The following is a 15,994-nucleotide window of genomic DNA, read 5'->3' as shown; positions in this document are numbered from 1 at the left end:
AGTCACCGACACTCTAATTAGAAAAGGGTTTTGCACCATTATCTGAATTTCTCTTCTTTTCTGTTCAGTTGGTATGTCATGTGAGTCCTTTCTGGTCTCATTCACTCTTCCAGGGGGTTCAGTTCAGTCATCTGCTGCAGCTATCTGTCCTGCCAAGCCTGCTCCAGAACCTCTTCCTGGGATTAGTTTCTGAATACCAAAAAATGAAAAAACCAGCCACAGCTCCCGTATGAGAAGTGACATGGCTAGCATTGGGAAGCAAGGGACATCGTGGGATGACATCCCCTGTTTGCTGCTAAGCACCGCATCCCTGCTGGTGGGTGACAGATCTATTCTAGCACTGTCTTGCTTAGATATCCGTAGATTTGAATAGATTCTGCTTTGTCTGTAATGTGTTGTAAGACTCCCAGACCTTCTTCCCATTGATGTTCCTTTAAAATAAGATGTGCCATTCAAACACAGAAAGACCTTCCAACTAGTACTTTGAGAAGGCAAAATATTCATGACTGTTTTGAAGTTGGTATCTTTCTCCTCATTTCTGATACCCAGCTAATGTTTAATTATGTAGTTTAACATCAGTGAATATTTTAGCACTGTGACAGAATTGGCATTTGTCCTTAGTCAAGCAGCAATGCAGCAGACACCTGGTTCTTGCAACTCACGTAACCAGTTATTCCGTACCTAACATTTGACACCATGAGAAACATACTCAAGTTAGTTCTACAACTGCCCATCACAGCATCACATGGATCTACCTATTTATGTTTGTGAGATGAGATCAACAACAGTTGGAGGTTTAACTTGGTCTGTTTTAACAGAGTATTCTAATATCGAGGAGGCAGATTGGGAGAGCATATATACTGGATCCCATTCTGAGCCTGTAAAAACCTACTTTCTGTGCCAACCATTAATCAAGAAACATGAGACTGAATAACAACATTACACCGAGAAAATGCCCTATAGCTGTTCTTTGACCAGAACAAGAACTGTGAGATCTACCAGAACATACCATATGCAAAATGGTGTATTACCGTCTATCAAACTTTAGCCTTAGTAAAATACACATTATTTCAAGAATTGTGATTTTTTTTTCTCACCAAGTTAAGCAGCAGAAATCAGTCATGCTGACACAGAAGCCCAGATCCATTAGAAACACAGTTTTCCTGCAGTTTTTTAAATACCCTACTGTACAAGTAAATTAAAGCTGTGGCTATTCAAAGGAAATGTTTTTTGAATACCTGGAACACCTGTCCCCAAGAGAGACATCCTGTGACCCCTAGGGACCTGTTTCTGGTAAACAACTGGTATTTCCGAAGTACCGGGAGATGGCAGCGTTTCTGAGCACTGCTGCCAAAGCTATATGGTTGATTTCGTAAGAACTAAGGAGCAATAGTAATGTTTTGCAGTAATCCAGAAGCAGGACGTGAAGTGACAGTTACTAAATGGCTTCATTTTATGCAAGATCAGCCAGTGCAGAACTGTAGTAAATTTAGCACTTGTCTCATGCCTATCATTATGTGGTTATTCACCCTGTAAATCATTGTCTAGCCGAGAAATTCCTCTGCCTGGGCAGGAGGTAGTGCTTGTCCTCTCAGAGATAAGGGACAAGCAGAGCAGAATGGGGGGGGGACTTTCACCGTTTTCACTTCCCATATTAAAATGCTTAATTCTGGAGGGAGTGCTTGGCTGGCAGAGGCACAGCCGAAGTACCTTGCTTGAATCTGTGCAGATGGGAAGATACATTATTTCAGCTTTGAAGAGGACCTGGCAGGCTGGAAGATGTTACCTGTAAGTGAGATTTTCTACTCTGCTATCTGGTTGAACAAAGCTTTTGACTACACTTTGGTCCATCTTGGCCTACATCACAACCGCATGGTTAGACTACCGTTTTCTATTCTAGAGAAGTGCTATCAGTACTTCCCCGTGCAACCTCCCATGCATATCTAAAATCCTGAGCTGAGACACGAGCACAGTACCCAGTAATACCTCCGGCCTGCGTGGGAAATCCCAGACCGCCTGCAGAGATCTGCAATGTCCAGGCTTTCAAGAGAGTGATTCCTGTTGCTCTTTCTTGTATTAGTCCTATACGCCTTCTTCAGTCCCACAGCAGTTAATCCTCTGGGTTTGGGAGAGTTTGTTTCTTATTTGACACCTCCTCTATTTACTACACATCAGGTTTAAGAACTATGCTATCCCCACCTCGTGACTTCGGATGCATTTAGTCTGAACATTTTAAATCACACTCATGTTCGCTAAGCCGGCTGCCTGCTCTGGCTGGCTTAGCGCGGCATGGCTGCACCTAGCCGAGCTTTCAAACTCTCCAAGGTCCAGGCTCGCACTGCCCCGTTCGAGCGCTGCGCTGCTCCCCTAGTGACCAGGCTTTTCCTGTTGACTAACCTGAACCTGCGAAGGTACAATCTGTGGCCGTTATTCCTTGTTGCGTGAGCTGGCACTATGGAGAAGAGTTTGGCTCCATCATCTCTGTAAACCCCTTCCAGGAGCTGTAGGCTGCCGGAAGGTTGTCTCTTTGCCTCCTCTCAGCCGGACAGACTAAGCCTCAACCCTCACCACTCAGCTGTCCTGGCAGCCTGCTGTTGAACAACCCCCTCTCGAACGTGGAGGCCCAAAACCAGGCACGGCCTTGCTGCACATGTGGCCTCAGCAGCCCCAAGTTGAATGACCGCGCTAACTCCACTTGATCCGAGATCTACGTGCCCCTGAACATAGCCCAAAGCGCGTTTTGCTTCCTCCGCCGGGAGAGAACGCTGCAGGCGCTCGTTCAAACTGGGGCGCACCACAACGCTCACGTCCTTTCCAGACTGTGCTCCCCTGAGTGGTGCTCGCATGGTACACGGTGATCCATCGCCCCAGAGCTTTCAGCTGGAGCAGCTCGCTGAACTGATCACCAGTGCAGATCCAAGGGAGAAGGTGGGAGTACACAGATGCCATGCCTTAGGCCGGCTGAAGCGGCACTAGAGTTGAACACAGGTAACACAACGCAACGCATAGATAATATGGAATCCTGTTGGCTTTTGTTCAGTAAGAAATACGTTGGGAGAGATTGAAACGGTATTTCTAGACGGAAAGGAGCAAGACTGGGAGAGAGAGATGAATTTCTACAGCAGCACTGAAAATGAAATCAACTAAAAACCCCAAAGCCCCAACTTGGCAGTGCTCTTATAAACAACTGCTCTGCAGCTAGAATGTCTCAAAAAGAGACGACTTAGTAGTAAATAGTGGTTTCTATGAAAAACAGCTGAAAACCAAAACATTCTTGTATTGCCACTGTGAAATACTGCTGAAAAGTGCCTGAAAAATGAGTATTTCAGTCAGATACAATATATCCCCAAATGCCCTTGAATCTCCTACTAAAGGTCTCAAAAGCGAGGAAAAGTTCACATGCATCGGTTGATAGTCTCAGAAAACCTCCCTCCTTTTAAATAGACTACACAAACCACAAAAACAGTTGTATCCAGGTCTGTGGGAGTACTCAACGTGCAGGAGGGAAATCGGTTGCAGATCTGTTAGCTGAAAGAATTACAACAGAGATTTGCTTTTTGCATTTGTGAGCAGGGTGCTCCAATAAAGCACGAGATGCAACGCAACCGCTGTGCGGCACTTGCGGCATTTCCAAAACAGAGCACAATCAAACAGCTAGTTTCTCCACAGTAAAATGCTTTGTGGGGTCATCGAGCAACTCCAGAATGACATGACGGTCTACTAGTTTCCAATCTTCCTGCCATTTTTGTTCTGCAATGCAGATCAGACAGCCAGTGGGCAAGGTGAGCTCTATTTAACACTTTTTCAGGCAAAAAAGCTGATTGATTGCAGTTAATTACACTTTTTCAGAGTCAGCCTTAGTCATTCTGGGAGAGTTGCAGTAGCATGCACAACACTGACCCAGAGTTTTAGTAGGTGATTAGCTGGGACAGAATATAGACTTTCTGGGACAAAACCCAAATGTAAGCAGCCAGTTTATTAGAAAAGGCCCAAGTCTGACAGAGAGCAAAGCATTTTGGTCTGTCACTGCCTCCCTCTGTATAAATAGAGCCCACCTGCTCGTTTCTTCTAACTTCCAAGACTAATTGCTAACCGTTCATATATTCATATGCCTTTTTTCAAAACAGCTTTGGAAACTGAAGAAAAAAAACTTTTTTTTGAAAAGCTGCATGGCGCTGTGGCTTACAAATCCAAGAATCTGGGAACAACAGTCAGATCACAGCTTTCACAGAGCAGAGAGGCTGCCCTTTCTACAGCATAAATACAGTCCAGCAGCCATCTGTAGTTTCCGAAAATGGAACTCTGTTGAACTCTCCTCCCTTGACTTTTAAAGCCAACTGGAAAAACATTTTTTCCAGTTCTTTTTTCCTGTTGAAATGCATGTATTAATACCAAAGTAAGTGGAGTAGCAGCAGGAATTAAACCAACACAGAAACATTGCATTATTTTCTGGTCATCATGGATATCAGCACGAAGAACCAAACATGAGATACTCCAGTGCACGTTCTGTTGCTGTCTTTCAGCTATGAAATGACAGAAAAAAATTAATTTGTTTTAACTGGAAAATATTAATATGTGAAATAATCTGAACTATTATTAAAGACCAACCCAAACATTGCAAATATATATGGGGTAGACCATTTTTTCCACGGATGTGCCATTTTGTGACATACCTAACCCTTAAAGGGAACTGTTTGAGAACTGGAGGATGAAGCCTTACAGCACCCTAACAGGAGCTGAATCGCGTCAGGTCTCGTGAAGCATTGACCCTAAAGCCTCAACACTACTGCAGAGATAATGTTACAGGATGAAGGAAAATCTGCAGGACACATGCACTTAGATCTTCCATATGCTCATTGTTATGGAAAAGTTAATTTACCGGCCACCATAACAGAGATCCCCGCTGAGACAGAGGTTTGAAAACAAATTAAAATGAAATAAGTTTTAATGGCACGTGTGCAGTAATTACAGCTCAAGGTGGCTGCCTCCAAAAAGGGACCCTGAACAAAGAAATTTCTGGGCAATTGTACCCTTACAATCTAACACCCCGCTCCCTTCGTGGAATAGTTTGGAGTCAATAGTAATATTAGAGTTTGGGGTCTTCCAGTTCCCACTTGGTCCTTTCCATGATTTCCAGGTGTGTTCTTTACCTCTTATCTCACGTCTGCATATTGTGGATGACACCTTTACTCCCTGGTTGGCTCTCGGAAACAGTCTTTGTGGTTACTTCTTTCTTGGACAGTTGTCTGATTCTTTTACTTAAGTAAAGTTCACAGCTTAGGCCTAAGGCTTCAGCAAATTTAGCTACTAATGCTAAGCAAGTTGTGCTAAGCGACTAACTCTCGATAGCTTCAGTCCAATGTTCTTTAACACTCATAAAAAGGTAACTATCTCCCAGCTAGCTTGGGCTTCATGGTCTGAATACTGGAGGGAGATTTAATTTTAGTAAATAACTTCACAGAAAATTCCTTTTGGATACATATTGCAAAAACTTTGTGATGAGTTATTTCCTTTTTTTCTCTCTGCTGCCATCTCATTTCCCTATTTTCTATCCTTACTGCAAAATTTTCTCTTTCCAGCAAGAAAAGACACTCATGGAAACTTGTGTAAATGCCGAATGGGTACGGAAAGAACAGCATCATCTTGCTTTGTGTTGCAAAACCGTTGGAAAGTCACAAGATGCCTGTTCCACCTAGCACAGGGACTTTTAGCAGAGCACAGTCAGCACCCATCCACTCTTGTCTGCACTAGGCTCTGCTGGCAAAGCATGAAAACCACCTCCTTGCTGCCAGAAACCCAAGAAGAAGAGATTACAACAGAGCACTACAGAGAAGAGGCGAACGAGGAAGATGACGGGCCATGTCTTCCTCCGTAGTCACCAGCACACTGCTTCTGTGCATAACCAAAACGAGCCCTGACTGCCCTCCGGTAATCCTTGTAGCACAGCAGTCTCAATTTTGCACTCTAGGCAAACCATGTTAAAATGGAGCCACGTTTCTGCAAACACCACCACAAACCTCAGAGCTCGAGAAGCAGCAAGTCGACAAAAGGTTGCTCCAAATCCCAAAGGTAAACTTCATCAGAGATAGGCTTTGAGTGTCTCCTGGAACAGGCCAGCACAGACCAGATAACTTGGAGAGGTGCTGGGCATTACGCAATGGACTGCAGCACGCGTATCTGGTTATCTGCACGCAAGACCTCTTGCCTGCAGGCTCTTCTGATTTTTTTTCTCCACAAGTTCTAGGGAAGGTAAAGCATGAGCTTCGCAAGCGGCGCAGAACTGCCAGGATAGGCTGTGACCCTGTCAGCGAACCGGACCGCAGACCCACGCTGGGCTACGCACCAGAAGTCATTTGTATTTCGCGTGGTTTCAGGTTTTGCTGTGAACAGTTTTCCTGACTCTAGGTCTAGGCCTGCTGTGGTCTGAGGTGGACAGATGGAGAAGTGAGTCAGTGTGAAAGCAAACATCTCTCCTGGGCACTGTATGCCTGGGTGTGGAATCCATGCTGATGGGGTGGGAGGAAAAACCCATTTGTGGGCCTGATGAAGGGAAATCTAGATTTTGAGAGGAAGTAATTTGGCTGAGAGGCCGATCTGATTTTGTGGGGGAACCAAAAACCATCAGACTGGGGTCAAGGCCTCTGCCATCCTGACTGAGTCACGGCGAGATTCTCCACATTGCTCTCGAGCTCAGAGGCAATGAGACTGTTTTTCCTTGCAGCACATCCTGGCTGACACTCCACAGGAACCAAACTTTGCTCCTGTAAATGAACACCTTGACTCCAGCTGGAAAGCCAGGACAACTCCTGTATCTCAGTACATTTCATTTTCATTAGTATCACGGTAATGACCTCAGACACAACAAGCAACGTCCCAACACAGACCATCATTCAGACCTAACAATTCTCATTGCTTTTTTTTTGTGTCACATCTTGTTAAATGGTTACATTTTTAAAAAATTACTTTTTGGAGCAGATTAGAAATAGTAGCTCACACCTGAGTGATAATATTAACACCCAGCAAATGAAAGGAAATGTTGATTTTCCTAAGTGTATACTTTTAAAAATAATAGTCTAAGTTGAATAGTTCAGATCATGAGTAATATAGGTAATATATACAGCCTGCTATGTATGCGAGCCCAGCAGCGCACATGCTTTTGGGAAGTCCGTGCTCTCCTTTCCTCCTTACCAGCGCTCTTCAGAAGAGGTGCCTTTATTCATTTATTTAAAGATATGCCCAGTTGTGAGATAATCACATCCAGATTTAGGAAATAACATTTTACATATAATTCATACTGGCTACCTCGAAAGATTACAAGTTGAGCATGTAGCTATAAATTTGGCAGAGCAAATGGCAAACTGTGGTTGGCATAGGGATGTGAAGCAGGAAGCAAGCTGTAGCTATACATTAACTAGAAGAAAAGAAAGCCCAAAAAACTTGGTTAATCACCAGGCTGTAAAGCAAAGAGTAAGAAGGGGCAGCTGACAGGGCAGCTAACTCCTGAGAAGCAGGAAACATCAGCAATCTTTGCATTAGGAAGAACATTACTGGTCAATAAATAACAAGCCAGAAATGCTGTTTGCTCTCCGAGGCTTGTTTATCGCAAAGCAGTCAAATGACTTCTCCTCACCCATGGAAAATGTGAACATAGAGGATGACAGGCAGTTTTGGGAAGCAACATCCGTTCTGTATGGAGAAACTTGATCTGTTATACCCAAAATAACCGATGTTGAAACACGGCCTAATTCACATCTAAGCAATTGATTAGACAAAAGGAGGAAGCAAAAGGGGTTTTTTTTAGAGCTGTGTTGGTCTCACCTCAGACAGCAGGGCAGCGGCAGGGGAGAGAGACATGGGCTGAGGCCGGCTTGAAATAGCACGTCTCACGCGGCCAGCTCGAGACCGATAACTCGGTGCCCTCACCCCCGTGGGAGCAGCTTGCCGAATTGCATTTCTCGTGCCCTCGGGGCTGAGGGAAGCACTGCAGAAACTCCAGCACCTGTCACGGTGGCGGAGGCCCTCTCGCGCCGCGCTCGCCCTGGGGCTAGACCGCTTCCGAGGAGCCACCTGCGCCGCGCTTGCACCGACGCGCTCGAGCCGTCGCCGCCAGCATCCCCGACGCTTCGTACTCCTGCGCAGCAGGAATAGCTCGGGCAACCACTATTAATTCCCCACCCAGGTTCCCGGGTGTGCTAAAGCATCGCGGCTACAGCAAAAGTAACATCAGAGGTGGCTGCAAGCCTGCATTTGCCTAGCAAAGCTCCTCAGATTAATGCCTTCTGGGAAGTGGGTTCTTCTGCGTTTACCATTTGCAAAAAGGGAGCAAACTTCCCCAGCACAGGCTAAGATTTGGAGAGTGTAGGAGGAGGTGGTCTGTCCAGAGAAAACTCACACCGACGTTTTCGGTCCATGCTATGAGTTTCATTGCTGGGGCATAACTCTGAAGGCATACAGCAAACCCCTACATTTTTCTACTGCTTTACAGTCAAGTCACCCTTTTCTACATGTACGCTCACCAGCTCACCTGGGGTCCTAAGATAATATGAACAATGTAGATTTTCCACCACAAGGTAACTATAACTCTGTAAACGTCAGTAGCATCAAAATATCAAGAAATAAAAGCTACCACAGGGAGAGTTTTTTTGGAGTGGCCTTTCATTTGACTTAATACCTAACATTCCTGCCCTTCCTACCCTGATGTTATAGCACATGGCTTAAATAATTTTCAGCATAATTAATATTCATTATGGTTCTGTATCAGCCTGATCTTGCATGCATTATCCATCAACACTGCTGTATGGCCACAAACTTTTCCTTGTTGATCATTCAACCATCAAGAAAGGACTAATAAATAGATTTAAGAAAAATGGAGGAACTGTAAGGGTCATGCAGTAATTTCCCTATTTTTTTTTAATCAGTTCCTCGCTAAATACTGCCCACACATCAGACAAGGTAGAGATGTCTATAAGGTACCAAAATCTCACTCTTAGCTTGCAATTATGCTAGTGTTTCTCTTAGTACACTGACTTCCCGTCATGAAAGCGATGAACAGTGCAGAGGCGGAATAGAAAAAAAAATAAAGATAAACCTGGCCAAATAATTACATTCTCTGGCTGTCAGCTTCCTCTAACTGGAAGTCTTCCCCATAGAATTAAAAAAAAAAAAAATGCATTCGCAGGTGTGCTCAGATTGCCTGCTGGAGGCAGGCAAAGAGGGGATTTTTTTAATGTGGGCTGTGCAGACATTGCAAATTGCAGCTTGAGACAGCAGGCTTGCTCCTGTTTCCCCACCGTAAGGCCTGCTGACAATTAGCCTGTCTGCTTGCGCTGCTTTCCGCTGGTTTGCTTTCCTTTCCCACCTACCCACAGCAATTAACAGCGGGGAAAAGAAAAGCTGGGCACTTGCGTGTCACATGTCAGAGCAGCTGCCCAGAGGGTCCAAGCCAGGACCCAGGACATCTTTCCTGGAAAGCTCAAGGCTCTTCCAGGGCTCAATTTATAGTGTGGACAGACCAAAAGAATAAATTACTGCAGGGCATAGAAGCTACAGATCAGACAGTGAGAATTTATGGATTTTAAAGCCAAGAACGACCATCGTCTACTCTGGCCTCCTGTGCAAAGCAAATCAACAGACTGAATCTTCCTGACCCTAACATCCGATTCGCACCATCCACCAGACTTAGGACCAGGATTTCTCGTTAGCGATTCCACTTACCAATCGCTCATTTCTAAGATTATGCGCCTTTATTGAATTTGCTTGGTTTAAACTTCCAGCTTGTCATACCTTTCCTCATGACAATCAAGCCTTATCTGCTGGTGTAGAAATCCAAACATTATCACCCTCTCTAAATTTTTAATAGCACATTAAACACCATTGTGCATTTTTTCAGCACTCAGTCAAGCAGCAGTCACCTGTGCTGTATTTGAAAGCAATATGCCCTCTGATTTTCTGTAACATTTTTGAGATGTGATCACTTAAACAACATGCGATGCTCCAGTGAGTTTTTCAAACATGCTCCTTTGTGCTTTCCCATCTGTTCCTCCTGCAGTAGAGTTACCACGTGCTAAAGCCCTTTTCCCCAAAAGAAAAAAAAAGGAGTTAATTACACTCCCCATCCCTAAATCTCTCAAAATCACACTGTATACCAGCTTTCCCCTTACTTTTTAATAGGTTGCGGATTACTCATCCCACTTGCACAATTCAGCAAGGTGTGAACACAGCAGCCCAGCTCACAGACTGCAGCCATACGCCCGCCCCAGCAGCGCCGCTGGCAACAAGGTACGTTCAGATTTTAGCAGACACCCCCACACAGCAGTGCTATCCTGATGGGGAGGTTTTTTCCCCCTGCATCCTTCCGTCCATAGCTGAGAAAGCTTCGAGCTGCCCAAGAGCACCAGCTTCTCTCCCCGCTCCCGTAGCGGGCTCCCCTGCCCGGCGGGGTGCGGGCAGCGCTCGGCAGGGTCCGCGTCCGAGCTGCTGGATCCACCGACGCTCCTGGACGTTGGCGTAACGTCCCTCTTGCAAGAGGCTTCTTGCAGGGGCAGTTCCCAGAAGGAGCAGCTCTTTGTGCAGGTAACTCGGTCATTACACCCCAGCAAACCTCCTCTTCTGCGTAGGCCCTACACAAACGAGCGACGGGGAAGGGGGAAATGAGGCTTTCCAAGGAAAACAGGTACCGGGTTGTTTGTTTGGGTTTTTTATTTCGACATGCAGAACATCTAAGCAAGCACACAAGTAGCATGTTTCTTCTGTAAAATGTAATTAACATAGCTTTCTTCCTGTTACGAAGTGTAATTGCAAATGTAGACCGAAGCACAAGAATGGGGTTATTTTCAGCTATGGTTTGTGCATTTCAAAATACTGTGACGAGTTTGGTTTGTCAAGCTGAAGGCAGGGCAGACGTCTCTCTCGCTTCCTGTTTAAGCCAGTGGTCTGGGAAGGGCTGCCATAACCTATAATGACAGCTGGCTTGCTGGAAGCCACTTGTTTCCCCCAGTCTATAAATGCAATTTTCAGAGGATTAAACATATGCCACAACACGCGTACGCTTTGTTATCATCAGCGTGACATGAACACTCAGTTCTGATCAAGTAAGCATATAACAAACAAAAATACTCAGTTCCTTATTCGTATACGTACAATCCTTATACATGGTCACACACAGCTCCCACAACCCGGTAGCAAATTCCTTCCGAGTCAAAGGAATCTCAAATTTTTCACTGCAAAAATCTTTCGCGACTCTGAAGAACTAGAGCTGGACAAAATGTTCACAAGCAAAGTTTGCTTGATCGAACGGGAGCCTTCAAGACTTGCTGCTTATTTGCGACGTCCCCTGAAGCGGCAAAGCATTTAAACGCGTCTGTAACCAAGCCGTAGGAGCTGCCGCAGGTCGGGCTGAGCGGGGCACGGGGCAGCTGCACGGCCGCAGCCGAGGGCGGCAGCGGTGGGGCACCGCCTGGCCGGAGGTCGTCCTGCCCAGACAGGTGACTCCCTGCAACGTGTCCCTGCACGCAAAATACAGCACGGGAGACAGAGAAGGAAATAACGAGTGGGTTACGTTCCCCTGCTCTTCAAGCAAGCCTAATAATTGAGCAAAAAAGGGAAATTTGCATTCCACGGGTTGAGCGCCTAGATGGCGCAAGTCAAAACGCGCTCCGCTGAAGGTCTTCGGAGCTGGGCTGAATGCTCTTTACTGTACATCTCTCTAAGCCCATACAGCTTAAAAAAATACCAGCAGTTTCCTCCTACAGTTCCTTAAGTCATTATAGGGCTTTAAAAGAAAGAGCGGTCCACGGCCCGGCTGTCCCCAGCTTGCCAGGGAGCTGTGGGATTCGGGGAGCTCCTCTTATGGTGGGATCCAGACCCCGTCCCCTCCTCTGCCCTTTCTGCTTGGGAGGGGTTTCTTTAGACCCAAATGAGACCTTCCCAAATACAGGCAGCAACACAGAAGGAAGATGGGAAGGTGGAACAACGAACGGAAGTAATTTCTTTTCCAAGGAATTGCACAAGAGCCACTGGACAAAGCCTAAAGCGCTTCTAGCGACCCAAACTCCTGCTCGAGCGTAGCAGGTGCGCCGGAGGCGTTTGGCGCTTGCCTGCCCTCGGAAACCTCCGCGGAGCACCCGCCACGCGCTCACGCGTCAGTCACTTCCTTCCCCTGCCAAGCCCTGCCGCTGGCCAAGGCTTCGAGGCTGCAGCCAGCATCACTTGCAAAAATGAAAATAAATAAATAAAATAAAAAAATTCCAGCAGCCTTTCCGCTGCCGGCTCCCAAACCATGCTTTGCCAGTGGCGTCAGCAAGGTAAATGCTGCAGTTCCTGCGGGAAAGCAAGCCAGAGCTCTCTGCTGCTCACCGCGATGGCACTTTCAGCCCGTGCCCCCCAGCACAGGCGGGGGCAAACGCAGCAGCTACCTCTTAGAGGTGCTGAGCCGCTGCCTGCGCCACTAACCTCACGCCGCTGCAGCGGGAAGGGAAGACAAGGTGCCCGGGCCACATACCTCGAGCAAAAGCGTCGCCGCGTGGCCGGAGCGCAGCATGGGCCAGCAGCCCTTCCCGCAGGCCAGCGCGCCCCGTCTCCGAGGCCGGCTTAGCAAACAGGCCCCGCGAGCAGCGGGAACGCGGAAAAACGCAACAAAACCGATCCCCCTCGGGCACAATTTGGAGCCGAGGACCAGCCGGAGGCAGGGGAGGCTCGGAGAGGGGCTGGCAGCAGGTGAAGCACCTTTTATGCAGGTGCTTCTCGGTGAAGCCCAGCAGCTGCGGGAGGCGCTGGGGCTGGCAGCTGTGCGTGGGCGCAGGTGTCCGTGCCGGCCCTTTGCAGCCTCCCAGCTTAACCCCGCACCGGAGAGGGGAGCCTTCGGCCTCTGCGTTGCACCTCCTGCAGCTCCGAGCCTTTCAAGGCTTTTCCGTAGGCCCTCCTGGCTATCGGAAATCTGTTGCAAGCTTCCCCAAGGGCAGGGGAGCCCTGGTTTTGCAAGCGTAAGAGGGCAGATCCGTGCCGGAGCCCTGCACAACTTTCCGCCCCCGGTCTGAGCCCAGCGTCCCCGAGAAGGGTGCCGTCCTGCTCTCTCCCTTCCCTCCTCCGGATGCGCACCCAACACGAAGTTATCTCCCAGGCCGCTGTCGCGGGGGCCACGCGGCCCCGGGACCGGCACCACCGAGGGGTAGTTTGGTCGGGGTTTTGTTGCAGATTTCTGCAGGACGGAGCGAAGAGGGGGACGAAGGGGCCCGGCACAGCGAGGCGCCCCGGGTCTGCGGCAAGGCGCGCGGCTCAAGGCGCGTCCTCGAGCGTTCAGAGAGCCTGGCTCGCTCGCTGGGGGCTTTTCCTAAGCCCCCAGCGCAGGGAAGGTTGAGCAGTTCTGTGGTCGAGTTGCGCGTACGCAAGCAAGCCCACAGGTTTGCGCTTGCAGAAGGTAACGAAAAACACAGGGAAAGCAGCGGCCCAGCTGGAGCTGAGTCAGCCGCGCAGGAGTGCCACCCCTCGCCCAGCGGGGGGAAAAGCACCGTCTTCCCCGACGAAGAAATAAATTGTCGCAGGGGCGCCCCAGCGGGTCGTGCGAGCCGCAGCGCAGGGCAGACGGGGCAGCAGCTCGGGGAGCCCCCGCCGCCCCCCCGGGCCGCCCGTCGAGCCGGGTTTCGGCCGGTTTCCCCAGGGCCGCGGCGGGTCCCGTCGCCCAGCCGGTTTGCAAGGGAAGCCGACTTCTCTTTCTCGCCCGCGGGCTGCAGCGATCCCGTCGCTGCCTCGTGCGCAGGCTCGAAGGACGCCGCGCTGAAAGCTTTGCAAAATCTGGGAGTTTTCCACCCTCAGCGCCCGGACGCCACGAACGAGCGATAACCTCCGGCGAACGCAGGCGTTTCTGCTGGAGGCGCGACGGTCACCGTGACTGGCTTGGCCACGTCCCCACGATCGTTGATTTTTATTACGCGACTACGACTACGCCGCTAAGGGGAGCTGGGGGGGGGGGGTTAGGGAGGTTTCACGCTTTGCTTCAGGGTGCTGGGAAACCCTAAAGCACCCGAGCGAGGCACTCAGCATCCCCGCGCGAAGGGGCTCCAGGCGACAACGTTATCGCGGTTCTTCCTTGCGAAAGGAGGCGAGCAGGGAGCCCAACGCGGGCGCGCTGAAGCCCCCGGCGAAGGTTCCCCCAGAAACGCACAGCACAGCAGGGCCGGAGGCCCGAGGGCGGCCCGGCGCTGCCAGACCGCCCCGAAACGCTCCCAGCAAAAGCTGCTTTTCCCACTAGATGGTGCCCAGGCCTCGCCGACGGCCGGGTCCCTGCGGGCGCCCGGGCGGTTTGGGGACGGGGCCGCGCGCGCCAGCCCTCGGCTTTGCTGGAGAGCGGACAGCGAAAACCAGCGCGCGGCTCTATGAAACGTGCGGTTTGCTTCCCGGCTTCGCACGCCGGCACGAGCGGGGCTCCGGCGCGCCGCCGCTGGCAGGGGGCTCGGGCCGGCTCAGGGGCGCCGCCGGCCCCCGCGCCTCCGGGACGCCTCCTCTTCCTCGTCCTCCTCCTCCTCCTCGCGGCGGCTGTCGCTGCGGCTGCCGGGCTCCGACGACCGGCCGCTGTCGGCACCAGGGCGGTGGCGGCGGTGCACGTGGGGCGCGCCGGGAGGGTGGCGGGCGGCCTGGCCGGGGTCGTGCAGGGAGCGCCGCAGCCCGCGGCGCTGATCCGGCCGCCGCGACGGCTGCACCCGACGGCGGCGGCCAGGCGCCCCGCGCCCCCCGCCGCCGCAGCACGGGCTCTGCGCCCGGCGCCCGGCCGCCCCGGCGCAGCCGTCGCCCGCCATCGCCCGCCCCTCGGCGGGGGCATCCCGGGCGGCAGCGCTTCGCCCCGCCGCCGGGCCCGGCCGCCCCAGGCGGACGCTGGCGCTGCCGACGAGGACGTCGACGCCGTCGCCCGCCCCCGCGGGGCTCGTCCTGCCTTGGGGCACGGCCGTGGTGGCGGCGGTGGCGGCGCCGCTGCCCTCCGCCCCGGCCCCCGCGGCAGCCTCCCGGGCCCGCTCGGCCCCGCCGCCGGCGCCTTCCCGGGCTCCCTCGCGCTGTCGCGGGGCCGTAACGGGGCCTCGGGGCGGGAGCGAGCCGCCGCTTTCCGCCCCGTCCTGGAAATCGGAGCCGCCGCTGCCCTCGCCGCCACCACCACCGCCGGTGCCATCCGTGGGGCGGGCGTCCTGCTCCGGCGCGGCGCCCTCCGTCCGCGGCGCCTCCTCCTCCTCCTGCCGCTGCTGCTGCTGCTGCTGCTCGGCCGGCGGCGTGGGGCGCGGGGCCAGGTCGCCCCGAGCGGCGGGCGCCTCGTCCTGCCGCCCCGCGCGGAGGCGAGAGCGGGGGGTCAGGGCGGGCGCGCGGGCTTCTCCCGCCCCGCCGCGGCTCGCCGCCTCCTCTCACCTTCACCCGGGTCTGGTTGCGCCGCGCCGAAAACGAGTACACGTACTTAAAGACGTAAAACCCATGCTTGGCGCTGCAGCCTTTCAGCAGGATCTGGGGGGAGGAAAAGCCATATATATATGCACGCACACGCACGCTCACACATATATATAAATTTATACATGGATTCCCGCCGCAGGCACCGCCTTTGCCGCGGGACGGGCGGCCTTACCCGGTGCTGGCCCACGCAGCTCCCGCCGGCTTTCCCGGAGAGCGGCACCTGGGGGGGCAGAGGAGGCGAGAGCCGAGGGGCGTCCGCGGCGCGGCGGGGGCCGCGGGGCGGGCGCCCGGGGAACCCCGGTACTCACGGGCGTCGAGACGGCCGCGCTCGCCAGGCAGGCGCAGAAGAGGGCGACGAGCATCTCCCCGGCGGTCGCTGGGGACGCAAAAGGCCGGCGGCGTCGGGCGGCGAGGCTGCCGCGCTCCCCCGGGGCCGCTGGGCGGACGGACGGACGGACGGACGCGGGGAGAGGTTTGGGGGGGGGGGGGGGGGAACGAGACACCGCGCTCAGGTGGTGCCTCTCGGACCTTCACTGACGGCTGCGGCAGCTCCGGTGCAACCAGCTTTGCG

This window comes from Rhea pennata, chromosome 4 (genome assembly GCF_028389875.1).
Source record: "Rhea pennata isolate bPtePen1 chromosome 4, bPtePen1.pri, whole genome shotgun sequence".
In the NCBI taxonomy this organism is placed as follows: Eukaryota; Metazoa; Chordata; class Aves; order Rheiformes; family Rheidae; genus Rhea; species Rhea pennata.
Note: the sequence above shows the minus strand (reverse complement) of the source record.